The following is a 19,879-nucleotide window of genomic DNA, read 5'->3' on the forward strand; positions in this document are numbered from 1 at the left end:
TCATGATCCTGGCAGGCGCCATCATCTCTGTCGTCATGACAACAGGCGCTTGGCCATAAGGCATCTGCGGGATTAGGCTCGAGTCCAGTTCTCTTTCACACTTTTGTTCCCGAGAGAAACTGGTGGAAGTTGGTTGGGGTGAGAGGAGGGAAGAGTGGGTGGTGTGCGTGAGAAAAGGGCAGTCTCTACCACACACAGTCCTTTTCCCGCTCCTACTTCCTCTTTTTTTTAGGAGGAAACGCGCGACCTCATCAACATGGCAGCAGCGTTCCCTCCGCCTCCGTCATTCCGCAAGGAGGCAGGCCTTTGGAGGAGCGCATGCGCCCAGCAGTCCTGGGCTCCTTCCTTCCCCCAACTCCATTTTGTTCGCGGACGCTGGGGACGGTGGGAGTGGATCCATTTCCGGGTTGGCAAAAGGGGCGGTGGCGGTGAGGAAGGGTGAGAGAGAGAGAGAGAGAGAGAGCTGAGAGCTGAGAGGACCGGACGAGGCCGGAGCGGCGGCGGCGGCGGCAGCGGAGGAGGAGAGCAGAGGCTCTCGGAGCGGCGGCGGTCCGAGTGCGGAGGCGCCGGGTTACTCGGGCCCCGGAACTGAGGTGACCGCGGACCTGAAGGTGGGGGAAGGGAGGGGGTCGTGGGGGAGGGGGGGGGGGGGGGGGGGGGGGGGGGGGGGGGGGGGGGGGGGGGGGGGGGGGGGGGGGGGGGGGGGGGGGGGGGGGGGGGGGGGGGGGGGGGGGGGGGGGGGGGGGGGGGGGGGGGGGGGGGGGGGGGGGGGGGGGGGGGGGGGGGGGGGGGGGGGGGGGGGGGGGGGGGGGGGGGGGGGGGGGGAAGCGGGTAAGGACCGGAGGATGGAGACTGGGGGTAGGGGAGTGGAGGTGGCCAGGGAGGAGGGAGCGAACCCGGAGGGCGGAGTGATGGGGTTGGAGAGAGAACTGGACTGGAGGATTGGGAAGGACTTTTCTCTCCTTCCCCTTCCTCTTTCCAGACCCTTCCCCCACCTCCTCCGTGGGGTCCCGGGAGTCTGTGTCTAGTGACATTCCACGAGGCTGCAGGGAGACAGCGTTTGGGGGCGAAGGTTCCAGCTTGGAGGAAGGGGTGTGGGGAGCAGCAGTGTGGATGGGGAGCGGGGCTGGGGCGGCGATCTGCGCTGAGGTTTAGATCGGTGTGCTTGCTAATGAAGGGAGCTGAAGCTGGGGCCCGGGGTGGAGTTGGAAAGGGTAGGAGGAACGGGAGTACCGAGAGGGTCAGCCCAGACCGACTGTCCGCCGGCTTAGGCAGTCAGCCCACGGGTGTTCATGAAGCGCTTACTGAGCACTCACTGCTAAGGGAATGGTTACAAACAAACAAATGGGGGGGGGGGTTCTCTGCCCTCCTGAAACTCTTAGAAGAATGGAGGCAGCATGCGAATAACCATGAACAGATAGGATGGATCGCGTGCTAATTAATGGAAGGACATCTGGAAGGGAAGGCGCTGGAAGTGGGATTGGAGCGGAGTCTTGAAAGTAGCCAGAGAAGCTGGGAAGCAAAGCGAAGGAGGGAAAGCATTTCCAGGCAGGGGGCTGGGTCTCTGCGCAGGGTGTTGTGAGATGGCCAGTCCTGTGTGAGGAATAACAACTAGGCCCGTTGTAACTGGATGGGAGAGTTCCTGGAGGGGATTCAAGCGTCTGGCAAAAAGAGGCACTGTGTGAAGGGATGGGGATGTGAGAAAGGCCCAAACAGGCTGTTCCTTTAAGGAGCTTACATTTCTAATGAGGACGACAAAGTAACCAAGGGGGCTTGTAGGTATGGAGTAGATGAGAGACGGCCTTAGGGAGAAAGGAGGTGTTTTTGAGGCGTGAAGGAATACAACACTGGGAGGACGAGGGGGAATGTAACCAACGTTTATGGAGTGAGCTTCATAATAACCTTGTGAGGTTAGTCCTACAAGTATTAGCCCCGTTTTATAGACATGAAAAATAAAGCCCAAAGAGATTAAATAAATTTATGTACTTGTCTATCCAGTCGATAAGTTAGGGCAAGAATTGTTTTATTTTTGCCATTTTATCTCCGATGCTCAGGGGCGCCTGGTGTCTGGTACATAAAAGTTGGCATTTGTAAATGCTACTTGATTAGTTATTTGTCCTTAAACACACAGCTAGTAAAGTATCAGAGTTGGCATTTCTGATGATTTTTCTCAGTACAATCCTTAAGTAACTTAAAAAGACATGTCAAATGGAATTCTGAGTTCTGTCAGTGGAATTCTGCCAGCTATAGTTTATACCTGTGGAGAAACTAAAGTGTGTTCCTGAGATGTCTTTCCCCAACTTGTGTTCAGGCCGCTATTTGATACCCAGAATATCAAGGGTTTGGGTAATAACCTGTTTCTGAGGGTCTACAAAAGGGTTCATGGCTTTTCAGATTCATTTCAAGTTTCAAGGCATCTTTGACTTTGAGGCAAGGCATGGAACTTCTCATACTTCAGATTTTACTATAGGACTCTCTTCATAGGTCTTGTTTGCTTTTAGTCACTTAAAATATATTAACATTTATAGTTGTCCACTGATTTCCTCTTAACTTCTTTGAGAGACATTTAAAGAAAAATGATATTTTTAAAGTATTGGGCCTGTTGCTCAGAAATCATGAAATTGGTCTACTTATCTTCTGAGAGGTTTTATGGTATCCTGTGGACAAATTTGACTTCCTGATTTTTCTTCTTTAGAGACCTACCTTTTCTTTTGTGTCTTATTTGTATACTATCTTGTTGGTGAGTTTTAGAAAATTTGTTTCAGAAAGCCCTCTCTCTGCCCATTAGCATACTTATTTTTTGTGTGGTATTAGGACATTGTTTACCTCTGTGATTATCTGGCACTGATGAAGAATTTGATGCCTATGTGGAGACCCAGAACAATGAAATTATCAAGATGGTTTAAAGAACAGAATTTATGTGTGTTGGGAGAGAAAATATGACATTGTCATTCTTGGCTTCCAGAGACTGCACTTTAAATCTTTTTTCCTTATGTTTGCTTGAATATTCATGAGCTAGCTCATGAAGGCTAAATGGACTGCTTTTTAATTTCCCTTTTGTTTTTCCTTTGTGTTTGGTTGGCAGAGTGATCTGGTACACTTGGGGGTCTGTTTTCCTAGTGTTCTGAAGCTATCCTGAACTTGATGGGCTGGAGGTTCTAGGTGTTTCAACAGCCCCAGACTTCATTGACTCCCCATACTTCCCCTGGTGAGCTGGAGGTTATGAAGAGAGGACACAGTTATTCAGAGGTAAAATCAGTTCTAATCTTATTGTACATTCATTTACTTGTAGCTAATATTTCTGTTTTTCTTTGTCAAGAACAAGCTCAGCGTATACAAGTCAAGCTTTGACAGAGTGAATTCATTTTATTTCTTGTCATATGTCCCTATTTTCTCTGTTGAAGAGGAACAGGTGTGGCAGCAAATTACATAATAGTGGCCTTCTGTATTTTAATCTCCTGGGGATACCTTCTCTGTGACTTGGTTTGATACCACAAGGCTGAAAAGAACCTTGACTTACCCAAAAAGAGATGGAAACAAAAACTGAGCTCATTTCCCTTGGCTTAGAAAATGGATATTGTCAAAGGGAAGAATAGCTGCAGACATGCAAGCAGACACCTCAGAGTGGGGACTAACAGTTTGGTACAATGCATCTCTTAGCCAAATAATTTCTTTTCATCTCCTGTCATGGCTGTGATCTCCTCAAAGTAAGGCTCTTGTTGGTGGTGTTGTTCTTCACACAGCTTCCCAGCAGAACTTGGCTGACTTGACATGGATAGACTGCCCAGCTTTGGAAGGGGGGGGGGTGCCTGGACTTGAAAAGTGAGGGGGAGATCGAATTGATATTGAAAGGGAGACTTGTTGGAAGCTCTGATAGCTGTGCTGCTTTGAAGAAAAGAAATCAGTGTCCTATCCTAGGATCCTTGACTTCTTTCTTCAAAGTTGACCTTATTTAACTAGTGGCTTAAGTACAAATTAATTACTTTAAAATTAATAAAGAAGTATTTTGAAAGAAGTTGTATTTTACCTCCTAATTTTGGAACTATTTTGAGTGATCACAAGTTCCAGGTATACTTCTGAGATGGGTTTTTTTTTTTGAATTTTTAAAATAATATTAGCTTTTTATTTTTCAAAATGTATGCAACAATAGTTTATAACATCCTCCCTTGCAAAAGCTTGTGTTCCAGATTTTTCTCCCTTCCTTTCCTCCCTCCCTTAGACAGCAAATAATTCAATTAAACATGGACAATTCTTCTAAATATATATTTCCACATTTATCATGCTGCACAAGAAAAATCAGATCAAAAGGGGAAAAGAGAAAGAAAAAACAGTCCAACCAATGAACAATTACAACAAAAAAGGTAATCACTACTTTGTGATCCACATTCAGTCTCCATAGTCCTCTCTTTGGTTTCAGATGGCTCTTTCCATCACAAGCCTATTGAAATTACCTTCAATCATCTCATTGTTGAAAAGAGCCAAATCCATCACAGAAATCATCACATAATTTTATTATTGCTGTGTACAATGTTCTCTTGGTTTTAACTCATTTCACTTAGCATCAATTCATGTAAATCTTTCCAAACTTTTCTGAAATCAACCTGCTCGTCATTTCTTATACAAAAATAATATTCCTTTACATTCTTATACCATCACTTATTCAGCCATTCCCCATCTGATGGGCATCCACTCAATTTCTAGTTCCTTATCACTATAAAAAGGGCTGCTACAAATATTTTTGCATGTTTGGATCCTTTTCCCTTTTTTATGATCTCAATAGACTCAGTAGAGACACCATTGGATCAAAGGGTATGCACAGTTTTATGGCCCTTTGGGTATAGTAATTGTTTAGCATATTGTTCTAAGATCTAAATGCAGTACACTGATAAATAAATTTTAAAATTTAACATGAACCATCATGAAAAATTCAGAGTTCTTATAGTTTTTTTTTTTTTTAAAGGTAGTTTCCCCATTTTCTCGGTGGTATTCATTATCCTCTTTCATTATCATTTCGCTTCACCCAGTGTTGGGTTTTTTAAGATTATTTGGGTTTTTTGTTGTCATTTCAATTGTGTCTGAAACTTTTTGTGACCCCATTTGGTGTTTTCTTGACAAAAATTGGACTTATTTGCCATTTTCTTCAGCTCGTTTTACAGGTGAGGAAACTTGAGTAAATAGGGTTAAATGACTTGCCCAGGGTCACACAGCTACTAAATATCTTAGGTAGTGTTTGGACTCACAAGGATGAGTCTTCCCAGTGCTCTACTACATTGTTTTGTTCAGCATTATTTGGATATCGGTATGGGATTCAGGCTGTCCCATGGTGTCTATACATGACTGGACCACCCCTTTTCTGAACTTAAATCTCCTGTATGATTTCCTTTATGCTATTTCCTAGTCATTGTTGGTAATATGCCTATTTATATTTACCATATGGTTTTTCATTATTGCCCAATTTTGGGTCTTTGAATGTTGTAATGTTCCGTAATTTATGTCTTTAACATTTCCAGAAGAATATTTGGAATCTAAATGATGGGTGTTTGTTTTAGCAGCTTAGGATTATTGAACTCTGCTTTGTCAAATGTCATGCAATCTGCTTCTTTCCTCCACAAATTTTCTTCCTATTCGCTTCTGAGCCCAGCCTTCTGCAGTGTCTTAGATATATTTAGTAATGGCCCAGCTTGGTGGGTTGGCTATCCAACTGAAAATCATAGTCTGGATAATAGGCGTTTTTCATCCATTTTATTGTTTTTTATTTTTGTGAATCGTTGGATCAACTCTTTGTTGTTATTGTGTATATCATTAAAGAAGGTAGGAAAGAAGAAAAACGGAAGAAACAAGCATTTATTGATAAATGCCTGTTATGTGCTAGGCATTAAACTAAGGGCTTTACACATATCTTATTTAATCTGTACAACAAGCCTTTGAAATAGATGCTAATTATTATATTTTATATTTAGAAAAACTGAGGCAGACAGGTTAAGTGGCTTGCCCAGAACCATAGTGTCTTGAGACTGAATTTGAACTCAGTCTTCTGACTCTAGGCCCAGGATTCTGTCCACCTTGCCATCTTGATGTAATCAGTCCTATATTATCTACAACAGAGGGCCTTTCCACGTTTAAGAAATCCATTTTCTATTTGGACTCTGTTCAGTTTAGTGGTATATACCTTCCTGTATGTCTGTTTTTGTTAATAGAAGAACCCCTTCTTCAGATAACTCTTGAAGGGGCTTGTTTATTAAAATCAGAGCATAAAATAGAAAGTTATTTCCACTAAATTAGACAATATTTATTGAACAGAATCTAAATGGCAAGTGTATGCATTGGAGGAGAGCCTTAAAAGTTACATTTTGTACTACTGATTGAAATGCTTTTTAAATTAACAAACACAGGAAGAACTTGTATCCTTTGTATTTTTGAGATTTGGTCTGCTACAGAGAATTGTTTGAAAACCTTGCCTTGTTTGTTGTTCTTTATATCAAGGGTTCTCTGGATACTTTTGTAGATCATCCTGGTAAAGTTTTATAGAGAATAGAAAGTAGGTACATGTATAGTTGAATTCTCTCAACCTTTAAAATCCAACTCAGATGCCTCACTTCCATTAACATTAACACTCTTCCCAGCAGTCCTCTCCCTCTCTCCCCTATTTTCTTCCCCCTCCCCCCAAAAAACCTTCACCTATCGTTTTTTGTATTGGTATATTTTATCTAGTGTTCTTTTTTTTTGCCTGGTGGAGGAGGGCCTGGAGGGGATGGTGATATTAAAATAATTCCTTGTCATTCTAGGATGTATTTTTTAAGAACTGGGATCTATTTTTATCTTCAGTATGTAGAACAGAGCTTTGAATCTAGTAGGTATTTAATAAATATTTATTCAGCTGAGTAAAATAGAAATGTTGATACCATTCTCTGTGATGTATCTGCCTTTGATAAATGGAATATCAGGAAGTTCATTGTAAGTGATTATCAGTTCAGTGTTACAGAAAAAAAATCCAGAACAAAATATTATTAATAATAATATTATACTTGCTATTTAGCCAGAAATCATTAAATATTAATACTTAAGGATTTCTTGTTTGAAGATATATCCATACTGGCATATCCTTCATACCCTCCAACATAATACTCTGCCCCAAGATGACATCAGGTAATATTTATAGGATCTTGTACCAGGACAAGATCACAAAATAAAAGAATACAGTTTGGGTAAATATTCCAGAATAATTGAGTACTGATCCCATTCTCTCCTGGTTCCCTCTCCTCTTTCCTTAAGTAAACCGAGGGACTTTTGGGACCTTCTTCCTTTGAGGGATATTTCAGTCCTTCTTCATGGAAGAGAGGAGACTGATCTTAGGTGGGTTGATAACCCAGTGTCTCTGAGGTAAGGAAAGCAATGATGTAAACAAGACAAGAATTCTACTTTGTTAAAAGATTAGGTTGTCACTGTAGATGAGAGAAAGATTTTAGTTTTTGTTCTACCCACTTTTTTTTAAAGGGAAAAGTCTAGAAAGAGTTTTAGGTTGGAGAATTAAGTTGTGTACATATGAGGTTTTTTAATATGCTTCCACAAGAATTTTACAGATTGGATTTGGTGCTATAGAAATATGGCAGCAGCAGATTTTTACCCAGTGTTATATATAATTGCAAAAAAATGGAAATAATCTAAATGTGAATTAAAATTAGACATTAATTTGTAGTAATTTAATACAATAGAATGCTGTAATTAAGATTTGCAGGTATGAGGAATACAGAGAAATCTGAAAAGATTTTTATTAAAAAGCTTTTTGCTTTAGAATTTTTATTTCATTGGTGTAGGGAAGTCCTCATGAGGAAATTCTTTCTACCAATGTAGATGAATAGTTGTTGCTTATATTCTTGAGAGATGTATAGGATGCTGAGAGCTTAAGTTACTTATCCATGGATCAGATTTCCAGTATGTGTCAGAGGCTAGATTTGAATACAGGTCTTCTGACATTAAGCTGAAGTGTCTCTTATAATGAAATAATGCAAAGTGGGAAAACAAAAAACTTGAACTAGAAAAATGGAGTTACACATTAAGTTCATATGAGGAAACTGAGAATGAGTGCCAAGGAATTCTGATGGTGAATTGGAGTAGCTATAATAGTATTATATTTTATGCATTGATATTAATTTAACTTTTTTTTTTGAAATTTTTATTTTTCATCGTGCTCATTTAGTCCTTTCATATTACTAACAGTGCAGGTTTAAATATGAAAATTAAGAGTCTGAGAATTTGAGTTAGGATCAATGACTCTTAAGAAGCTCTTTCTTTGGGATTTGGGGACTGCTAATTTGTCATCTCCTGCTGATTAAGGAACAGAAAATCTGCTTGCTTCTAGGGAATATTCATTGTTTATTTGTATTCCTCATGAGGCTAGTAAGAGAGCACAGATGTTCATGTTATGAATTGGTGGATATGGTATTTTATCTTAGGCCAAGCATCTAGTAAGACATGTTTTAATTACATGTTGGACATGTAAAAGAATGAGCAAATAGCTCAAAGACATTGTTTAGAATACATAAAAGCCATTTTTTTGTGTAAATATATTGCTTTTCAAAAGTAACTCTCATCATGTTTTTGAGTCCTAATGGGTTGTATTGATTTCCTACCTCTTTTAAAAAATATATATGTTATTTTACTTAGCTTTTTTTTTCTTTGTAATTCAAAGTTTACTGGATTTAGTAGCCTAATTCCTAATTGTCATTAATGAAAATATAAATTTTCCCAGCTCTTCAATAGTGGAAAGTATTTATGGTGCTAGTGGCCTCAAGATATTAGAGAGTAGGATATTTTGACAAGGAAAGGTACAGCTCTGTTATTTGATTTTCTGTTCTACGTGGTTTGGGTCTCGATATAATATGTAACAGTCCATTCTGTGTAAGGAAGCATCTTCCTTCCTCATTAACATATTTTATAGTTGTTTTGTTTTGTTTTGTTTGTTTTTTGTCAGACCTTATCATAAAGGAGGCTGTCATTAAGTAGTTTGCATTCACATCTAGTTGATTTTCATAGGCATTTTTTAACTCTGATCTTTGAATATTACAGTGAATGAAGAAACATTTGTTTGGGGACTGAAGAATAACTATTTCCAATTTGGAGTTATAACAGTCCTCTGTAAACAGTGATTTGGGATTCCTATTAACAGTTTTCTCCTAGTCAGCCCAGTTTCTTGGATTTTCTTTCTAAAGATATTGATTCACAATATATAGAAGTGAGTGAGCACACTAACCTAGTGTATGATAAACTGAAAGATCGCAACTATTGAGGCAAGAATTCACTATTGGACAAAAACTACTAGGAAATCTAGAAACTGGTTTGGCAGAAATTAGGTATAGACCAACATCTGATCCTGAATACCAAGATAAGCTCAAAGTGGGTATAGATCAGTTAGACATGAAGGGTGATAGAAGTGAATTAGGGGGACTTGAAAGAAATTACTTGTCAGATCTAAAGGAAGAATTTATCAAACAAGTTCTTGAAAGGCAAAATTAATAATTTTTATTACTTAAAATTAAAGTTTAGCACAAATAAAACCAGTGTAACCAAAAATTAGAATGGAGTCAGAAACTGGAAAAAAAAAATTTTTTTTTTTTTACAAGTTTCTCTAGTAAAGGTCTCATCTCAAATATGTGGGGAATTAAAGCCAAATTTAGTAAAATAAGAGCCCAGTTAAGTGATCAATCTTCAGAGGAAGATATCAAAGCTATCATAGTTATAAGAAAAAACTGTAATCACTAATAATTAGAGAAATGCAAATTGAAACAACTCTGAGGTTCCTCTTCATACCCAGCAGATTGGTCAACATAATGAAAGGAACGTGACAAATGATGGAGGGGATGTGGGAACATAGCTACACTAATTCATTGTTGGTAGAGCTGGAAGCTACTCTAACCATTCTGGAGAATAATTTGGAACTATGCCCAAAATGGTATATTATTCGTGCATACCCTTTGACTAAGCAATACCAGTGCTAGATCTGTATTCCAATGAACTCAGAGAAAAAAGGAAAAGGACCTTTCTGTCCAAAAATATTTATAGCAGCTCTTTTTGTGGAGGCAAAGAAATGGAAATGGAGGATATGCTCATTGGTTGGGAAATGGCTAAAGAATGATATATGATTGTGATGAAATACTATTGTACTATAAGAAATTACAAAGGACTTGGTTTCAGAAAAACTTTGGAAGACTTGTATGAACTGATGTAAAGTGAAGTGAGAAAGCTAGGAAAACAGTAATAGCAATATTGTAAAGATAACCGGCCATGAAAGACTTAGCTACTTGGATCATGTATAGTGATTTGCCACAATTCCAAAGGATTTGTATGGAAAATATCTATCTCCAGATAGACAACTGATGGATTCAGGGTGCAAATTAAAGCACATTTTTTTTTTTTTTGCTTGCTTTATTTTTTTCTTGCTTTTTTTGGGGAGGGGGGGGAAGAAGAGAGAGGATGTGGTTGATTTGAAAATGTTTTGTATGACTTCTTACGTATAATGGCTATCATTTCTTGCCTTCACAATGAGGGGGAAGAAAATTTGGAATTGAAAATTTTATTTCATTTTTTAAATAGTATTTTATTTTTCCAAATACATGTAAAGATAGTTTTCAATATTCATTTTTGTAAAATGTGTTCTCAATTTTTCTTTCCCCCTTACCCTCTCCCCTCCTCAAGACAGCAGCAATCTGATATAGGTTAAATATATGCAATACTTTTTTAAAAATAGCTTTTTAGTTTTCTAAATACATGCAAAGATAGTTTTCAACATTCACCTTTGCAAAACCTTACGTTTCAAATTTTTCACCCTCTCTTAGCAAGCAAACCAATATAAGTTAAACTTGTAATTCTGAACATATTTCCGTATTAGTTATGCCGCACAAGAAAAATCAGATTAAAAGGTGAAAGAAAAAAGAGTGAGAAAAAAACCCAAGCAAACAAACAATAGAAACAACAAAAAGTGAAAATATTATACTTTGATCCACATTCAGTCTCCATAGTTTCTCTCTCTGAATGCAAATCGCTCTTTCCATCACAAGTCTATTGTAATTGCCTTGAATCACTTCATTGTTGAAAAGAGCCAAGTTGATCACAGTTAATCATCACATAATTTTGTTGCTACTGGGTATAATATTATCATGGTTCCACTCACTTCACTCAGCATTCGTTAGTAAGTTTCTCCAGGACTCTCTGAAATCATCCTGCTGGTCATTCCTTACAGAACAATAATATTCCATAACATTCATATACTATAACTTATTCAGCCATTCTCCAGTTGATGGGCATCCACTCAGTTTTCCAGTTCCTTGTCACTGCAAAAAGGGCTGCCACAAACATTTTTGCACTTGTGGGTCCTTTTCCCTTTTTTATCATTTCTTTGAGGTGCAGACCCAGTAGTAAGACTACTGGATCAATTTTATAGCTCTTTCTATTTTATAGAAAATAAAAGTTTTTTAAAAAAATACAATTAGGGAGGGAAAAATACATGTGAAAATAAAGTTGTTAGTAAAAAAAAAATCTTGGCTGTTTTTGTTTTTCAGCTAGCTAGTTTAATTAAAGTTGTGGCCTAGAAGGGGATCCTTTATGCTTACTTCTTTGGCTCATTTTAACTGACTGGTCTAGAAATCCTCTTCCTGCTTACCCTTGTACTAGAGTAGGTTCTTGGAAAGTGTGTGAGCTCTGGTTTTATACCAGGTAGACAGCCACATCTACATAATTTTTTTCTTTCTAAATATCTTATTGAAGATACTTTTTATATACAGTTATTACCCTTCACGTGTTCTCCACTAGAAATCTTTGTAGTTACAGATCAGTGAACAAATCACTAACCAATTATTAAGTACTTACATACCAGACATTGTGCTAAGCATTGGGCTTAATAAGAGAAACAAAAGTAAAAAAGAGTTGAGCAAAACAGAAGAGCTTATTGACTGTGTCTGAAAGTATGGACCTAATTGGCCATTTCTCTTAAAGCTGAACTTCTGCTGGTATCATGAGGACTATGTTTGGGGGCTTTTTTATGTATCTGATTATTTTGGGGTCTTTTCTGTCCTTCATAACTCGGCTGGCAATAAGTCTAGTATTATCCATAATTTCTAAAATTTGGTCTGTTTGAAACTTGGGTTTGCAAAAAGACTTATATTGAAATGTTAATATCTCTTTCTGGAGAAAACTTATCAAAACCATTTAATATCTCTCTCTCTCTCTCTCTCTCTCTAGTGACCTGGGAGGCGAGGATGAGGGAGAACTTTGGGCCCAGGCCACATGATGATTATCCAGTTCTGAGGAGTGTGCTTAATTTAGATTAGGTATCTCTGTGTTCTTATTTTTCCTCTCCTATTGATCTCATTGAGCAGTCCTTAGTAAATGCTAGCCTTCACTTTCAACTATTTCTTGCAGTGTATGGGTGCAGAGAAAGTTTTGTTTGTAAACATATAAAAGATAATACCTTTTAATTCACTCCACTGTCAACATTCAAGAATCTGAATGTTAAGATGAGAGAAATTAGACCCAGGCTTTGCAAACAGATATACCAATAATTGCACCATATTTATGCAAGATCTTTCTGTGAGTTGGTGGAAGCTTGATTAAAAAAAAATTAAGGTATTTGTTTTATCCCCATTTGAGACTGAGAATGGTATAATTGTTTTTAATCATAAAGCTATGGAATCTAAGGCTCAGTAAAGGCAGGAGGTTTGTTTTGTCTTAATTGGCCAGTCTTTAAGGAGGTAGTTCCTGTTCTCCTAAGGCCTGCCCTTCGAATCTTCTAGAGAGTCAGACTGTTAAGGTTACAAGTGGCTAGTTTTGTTAAATGGTATCTGTTTCTGTTCTAAGGAATATATAAGGCAAGGGTTTAGTTCTTAACTTTTTTATTTTTATTTGTATTAGGTACACTTTTGGCCATCTGCTGAATATAGTTCTCTTCTCAGAATGAGGTTTTTAAATGCATAAAGTAAAATACATAAGATTACAGACATTCACCAATTTTATTTAAACAAAGATGTAATTTTTCCTATCCAAATTCATAGAATTGTTAAAATTTTAAGAACTGCTCATCTAGAAAAACTGTGTCTGTTCATTGGCAGGGCTGATTGACCTGGGGCATACTATATTATGCTGATTATCCAATTCTGTGGAAATCGTTTTAGCTAGTACAATCATCATAAAATTCTTAGACTTTATAATCTCATTTGATTATTAATTGGTCATTGACTTTGCCCTTGGCATACTGTTGAGATTTTCTTCATTAATTGCTGTTGATAATACCAGTAAATACCTTTGACACCATTGCTGTGTTGACCAGGTCATCTGGCTTGAAATTTTTTCTTTACTTGAACTTTAAAAGTGAGGTCCAAGGGCCAATGGGGTTTGTGCTGGATGATTTTCAGAAAAGATTTTCAATTTTCAAATGGTATTTGCAATAGTTAGTACTATTTCTGCCCTTGAGACCACCATTTGCAGCTGTGATTTATCTAATTGATTACTTGGGTGGACCTCTCATTGATCAGTAATCATTTTAAACGAGAGTGCTTCGGTTTTAGGGGGAGGAGGGAGGAGAGAGAGAGAGAGAGAGATTTTTCTATAAAACAAACAAACAAAAAGGAAATGCCACAATGATTTCAGATTCATTCTTACATTTTTATGCTGCGATTTTGTATTTATGGAAGAAAATATATTTTCATAAATTCTATTTTTTTCTTCCTTCTGTTTATTTGTCTCAATCAATCAAGAACTTATTAAGCACCTTTTATGTTCCAGGCACTGGGGATACAATTACCAAAAAATTAAACATTCCCTCCTTTTTTTTTTTTTTTTTTTTTTTAAATTTAATAGCCTTTTATTTACAGGTTATATGCATGGATAACTTTACAGCGTTAACAATTGCCAAACCTCTTGTTCCAATTTTTCACCTCTTACCCCCCACCCCCTCCCCTAGATGGCAGGATGACCAGTAGATGTTAAATACATTAAAATATAAATTAGATACACAATAAGTATACATGACCAAAACATTATTTTTCTGTATAAAAAGAATCAGACTCTGAAATATTGTACAATTAGCTTGTGAAGGAAATCAAAAATGCAGGTGGGCATAAATATAGGGATTGGGAATTCAATGTAATGGTTTTTAGTTATCTCCCAAAGTTCTTTCTCTGGGCATAGTTGGTTCAGTTCATTACTGCTCCATTGGAAATGATTTGGTTGAATCTCGTTGCTGAGGATGGCCAGGTCCATCAGAACTGGTCATCATATAGTATTGTTGTTGAAGTATATAATGATCTCCTGGTCCTGCTCATTTCACTCAGCATCAGTTCGTGTAAGTCTCTCCAGGCCTTTCTGAAATCATCCTGTTGGTCATTTCTTACAGAACAGTAATATTCCATAATATTCATATACCACAATTTATTCAGCCATTCTCCAACTGATGGACATCCATTCAGTTTCCAGTTTCTAGCCACTACAAAAAGGGCTGCCACAAACATTCGTGCACATACAGGTCCCTTTCCCTTCTTTATAATCTCTTTGGGATATAATCCCAGTAGTAACACTGCTGGATCAAAGGGTATGCACAGTTTGATAACTTTTTGAGCATAGTTCCAAACTACTCTCCAAAATGGTTGGATTCGTTCACAACTCCACCAACAATGCATCAATGTCCCAGTTTTCCCGCATCCCCTCCAACAATCATCATTATTTTTTCCTGTCATCTTAGCCAATCTGACAGGTGTGTAGTGGTATCTTAGAGTTGTCTTAATTTGCATTTCTCTGATTAATAATGACTTGGAGCATCTTTTCATATGACTAGAAATAGTTTCAATTTCTTCATCTGAGAATTGTCTGTTCATATCCTTTGACCATTTTTCAATTGGAGAATGGCTTGATTTTTTATAAATTAGAGTTAATTCTCTATATATTTTGGAAATGAGGCCTTTATCAGAACCTTTGACTGTAAAAATATTTTCCCAGTTTATTGCTTCCCTTCTAATCTTGTCTGCATTAGTTTTGTTTGTACAAAAACTTTTCAGTTTGGTATAATCGAAATTTTCTATTTTGTGATCAGTAATGATCTCTAGTTCTGCTTTGGTCATAAAGACCTTCCCCTTCCACAGGTCTGAGAGGTAAACTATCCTATGTTCCTCTAATTTATTAATAATTTCATTCTTTATGCCTAGGTCATGAACCCATTTTGACCTTATCTTGGTGTACGGCGTTAAGTATGGATCAATGCCTAGTTTCTGCCATATTAGTTTCCAATTTTCCCAGCAATTTTTATCAAACAGTAAGTTCTTATCCCAAAAGCTGGGATCTTTGGGTTTGTCAAAGACTAGGTTGCTATATTTGTTGACTGTTTTATCCCTTGAACCTAATCTATTCCACTGATCAACTAATCTATTCCTTAGCCAATACCAAATAGTTTTGGTAACTGCTGCTCTATAATATAATTTTAGATCTGGTACAGCTAAGCCACCATCATTTGATTTTTTTTTCATTAATTCCCTTGAAATTCTTGACCTTTTTTTTTTTTTTTTTTTTTTAAATTTAATAGCCTTTTATTTACAGGTTATATGCATGGATAACTTTACAGCGTTAACAATTGCCAAACCTCTTGTTCCAATTTTTTCACCTCTTACCCCCCACCCCCTCCCCTAGATGGCAGGATGACCAGTAGATGTTAAATACATTAAAATATAAATTAGATACACAATAAGTATACATGACCAAAACATTATTTTTCTGTATAAAAAGAATCAGACTCTGAAATATTGTACAATTAGCTTGTGAAGGAAATCAAAAATGCAGGTGGGCATAAATATAGGGATTGGGAATTCAATGTAATGGTTTTTAGTTATCTCCCAAAGTTCTTTCTCTGGGCATAGTTGGTTCAGTTCATTACTGCTCCATTGGAAATGATTTGGTTGAATCTCGTTGCTGAGGATGGCCAGGTCCATCAGAACTGGTCATCATATAGTATTGTTGTTGAAGTATATAATGATCTCCTGGTCCTGCTCATTTCACTCAGCATCAGTTCGTGTAAGTCTCTCCAGGCCTTTCTGAAATCATCCTGCTGGTCATTTCTTACAGAACAGTAATATTCCATAATATTCATATACCACAATTTATTCAGCCATTCTCCAACTGATGGACATCCATTCAGTTTCCAGTTTCTAGCCACTACAAAAAGGGCTGCCACAAACATTCGTGCACATACAGGTCCCTTTCCCTTCTTTATAATCTCTTTGGGATATAATCCCAGTAGTAACACTGCTGGATCAAAGGGTATGCACAGTTTGATAACTTTTTGAGCATAGTTCCAAACTACTCTCCAAAATGGTTGGATTCGTTCACAACTCCACCAACAATGCATCAATGTCCCAGTTTTCCCGCATCCCCTCCAACAATCATCATTATTTTTTCCTGTCATCTTAGCCAATCTGACAGGTGTGTAGTGGTATCTTAGAGTTGTCTTAATTTGCATTTCTCTGATTAATAATGACTTGGAGCATCTTTTCATATGACTAGAAATAGTTTCAATTTCTTCATCTGAGAATTGTCTGTTCATATCCTTTGACCATTTTTCAATTGGAGAATGGCTTGATTTTTTATAAATTAGAGTTAATTCTCTATATATTTTGGAAATGAGGCCTTTATCAGAACCTTTGACTGTAAAAATATTTTCCCAGTTTATTGCTTCCCTTCTAATCTTGTCTGCATTAGTTTTGTTTGTACAAAAACTTTTCAGTTTGGTATAATCGAAATTTTCTATTTTGTGATCAGTAATGATCTCTAGTTCTGCTTTGGTCATAAAGACCTTCCCCTTCCACAGGTCTGAGAGGTAAACTATCCTATGTTCCTCTAATTTATTAATAATTTCATTCTTTATGCCTAGGTCATGAACCCATTTTGACCTTATCTTGGTGTACGGCGTTAAGTATGGATCAATGCCTAGTTTCTGCCATATTAGTTTCCAATTTTCCCAGCAATTTTTATCAAACAGTAAGTTCTTATCCCAAAAGCTGGGATCTTTGGGTTTGTCAAAGACTAGGTTGCTATATTTGTTGACTGTTTTATCCCTTGAACCTAATCTATTCCACTGATCAACTAATCTATTCCTTAGCCAATACCAAATAGTTTTGGTAACTGCTGCTCTATAATATAATTTTAGATCTGGTACAGCTAAGCCACCATCATTTGATTTTTTTTTCATTAATTCCCTTGAAATTCTTGACCTTTTGTTTTTCCATATGAACTTTGTTGTTATTTTTTCTAGGTCATTAAAATAGTTTTTTGGGAGTCTGATTGGTATAGCGCTAAATAAATAGATTAGTTTAGGTAATATTGTCATCTTTATTATATTTGCTCGCCCTATCCAAGAGCATTTAATATTTTTCCAATTGGTTAGATCAGACTTAATTTGTGTGAAAAGTGGTCTGTAATTTTGCTCATAAAGTTTCTGATTTTCCCTTGGCAGATAGATTCCTAAATATTTTATATTATCAGTAGTTACTTTAAATGGAATTTCTCTTTGTAACTCTGACTGTTGGATTTTGTTAGTGATATATAAGAATGCTGATGACTTGTAGGTTTATTTTATAACCAGCAACTTTGCTAAAGTTGTGGATTATTTCTAATAACTTTTTAGTAGAATCTCTGGGGTTCTCTAAATATACCATCATGTTGTCGGCAAAGAGTGATAATTTGGTTTCCTCATTGCCTATTCTTATTCCTTTAATCTCTTTCTCAGCTCTTATTGCTAAAGTTAGCGTTTCTAACACAATATTAAATAGTAACGGTGATAGTGGGCAACCTTGTTTCACTCCAGATCTTATTGGGAATGGTTGCAGTTTGTCTCCATTACATATGATGCTTACTGATGGTTTTAAATAGATGCTGCTGATTATTTTAAGGAAAAGTCCATTTATTCCTATACTCTCAAATGTTTTTAATAGGAATGGATGTTGGATTTTGTCAAATGCTTTTTCTGCATCTATTGAGATGATCATATGGTTTTTGTTAATTTGGTTGTTAATAAAACATTCCCTCCTTAAAAGAAGCTTACATCCTAATGGGAAAGAAGCAAATAAATAAGCAAATGCTATATGATTGTAAAGTGAACAAAAACAAAACCAATTAAACACCAGGTAGTTTGAGAGAAAAGGTACTAGTTGTTGCTAGGATTGGGGAAGGGATGAGGAAGAGCTTTGTGCAAAGGATAAGCATCATCTTAAAGGGCAGGATGGAACGAAGCAACTGGAGTACATTTCAAGCCTGTGGGATGACCGGAGCAAAGACCCAGAGATGGGAAACGTGTTCTGTGTGAGAAACAGAGTGTGGGAGAAGTAATGTTCACTGAGGCTGGTGAGGATGCTTGGACTAGATTGTGAACTTTAAAAACTAAACATCAAAGTTTATATTTTATTATAAGAGATGGTAGGAAGCTACTGTATTAGATGGAGTTGGGAGTCAAATGCAGTTAAGGAATATTACTTTGGCAATTGTATGTGGACTGGATTAGTTATGAGACACTTTAGGCAGGGATATCATTTAGGAGATTGTTGAAATAATCCAGATCACAGGTGATAAGAGCTTGAATTACAGAGGTAATTGGGAATATTTACAGAGAGAGAAATCCTCCCCTTTTGAGGATTTTAAATTTAAGTGCTAATAGTGAGAATAATATTTATGCTTTCATTCCTATAGACACAACCAAAATTTTCTTTTTCTTTTTATTTTTTTTAAGTGTTATTGTTCCTTTTTATCTTTATATTATAGTTATTTCTGGGATTAATCCTCCTCACTTTCTTGTGACAAAGAGTAACAATTAAGAAAAAAGATCGGTAATGACTTCATCTCACACTGCATGTGATTGATATTTTTTCTTAGAAAGTATACAGAAAGGTTAAGAACTTCTGGTCTTTCTTAGAAAGACCAGAAGTTCTTAACCTTTTTGTATCAGGATCCCTTTGGAAGTCTGGCAAAGCCAAAGAATTCTTTCTCAGGATCATACTTAAAAAAAAAAAATCATAATAAAAGGAAACAATAAATTTCAGATAGAGATTAGAAAAGCTAAAATAGTAATTTTTTCCCCCTTTTTTCCCTCCCAACATAACCACAGATCCCAGATTAAAAACTCCTATAGTCTTCCTTTCCCTTTCTTGCCTCTATAGAGGGAGGAATTAGTCAAATGTAACATCTTTATGTTCATTCTTCAGAACTTTGGATTGGTTTTAAAATTATTTAGAGTTCCATTTTCTTTCAGATGTTCATTTTTATTGTTATTGTCTTCTTGTTCTTTTGGTTCTGTTAATTTTGCTCTTCATTGCCTAATGACAGTCTTTATACATTTCTCTGATTTACTAGTTTACCACATAATAGTATTTCATTTATATTTATATACTATAGTTTTTTCAGGTGTTCACTCCCTGATGGCACCCTTTTTGTTTCTTTCTTTGACTTCCTTGATATATGTTTTGTGGTGTAATCATTAAGTCTCAAAGGTCAAAGGGAAAGTTTTGGCGCTTTTCTTGAATAATTCCAAATCAGTATCTAGAATGGTTGGACCAAGTTATAGTTACACCAAGAATGTAATGTGTTTCTGTTTTATAGCTACTCCTCTAGAGTTAATTATTCTCCTTTTTGTTATCTTTACCAACTTGCTTGATAAATGAAACCTCAGAAATGTTTTCATTATCATTTTACTTATTAGTGCTATGGAGCATGTTTTCATGTAATTATTTAAAATTTACACGAAAATAATCATGTAGTCATTTAAAACTCAATATTTCTTTGAAAACTTCATATTGTATACTTTGATTATTTATATTTTAGAGAATGACTCCTGGTGTTATTTGCGTTTTAGAGAATG

At 36.8% G+C, this 19,879-nt stretch overlaps 1 protein-coding gene across 7 annotated transcripts in view; it reads left to right on the forward strand.

Moving 5' to 3' along the window:
- The first annotated feature begins 382 nt into the window (after positions 1 to 382).
- WIPF2 (WAS/WASL interacting protein family member 2) overlaps positions 383 to 19,879 on the forward strand; it is a 60,604-nt gene continuing 41,107 nt past the window's right edge. Inside the window, exons 1-3 of one of the 7 annotated variants that reach the window (XM_012548379.3) lie at positions 383 to 593; positions 3,086 to 3,249; positions 12,235 to 12,323. The gene's annotated coding sequence lies outside the window, so the exon portion shown is untranslated. Of the gene's footprint in view, positions 612 to 871; positions 1,911 to 3,085; positions 3,250 to 12,234; positions 12,324 to 19,879 lie in introns of those variants that run through there. The other 6 variants (XM_012548375.3, XM_012548378.3, XM_012548374.3 and 3 more) reach the window with 6 other exon arrangements.

This window comes from Sarcophilus harrisii, chromosome 4 (genome assembly GCF_902635505.1).
Source record: "Sarcophilus harrisii chromosome 4, mSarHar1.11, whole genome shotgun sequence".
In the NCBI taxonomy this organism is placed as follows: domain Eukaryota; kingdom Metazoa; phylum Chordata; class Mammalia; order Dasyuromorphia; family Dasyuridae; genus Sarcophilus; species Sarcophilus harrisii.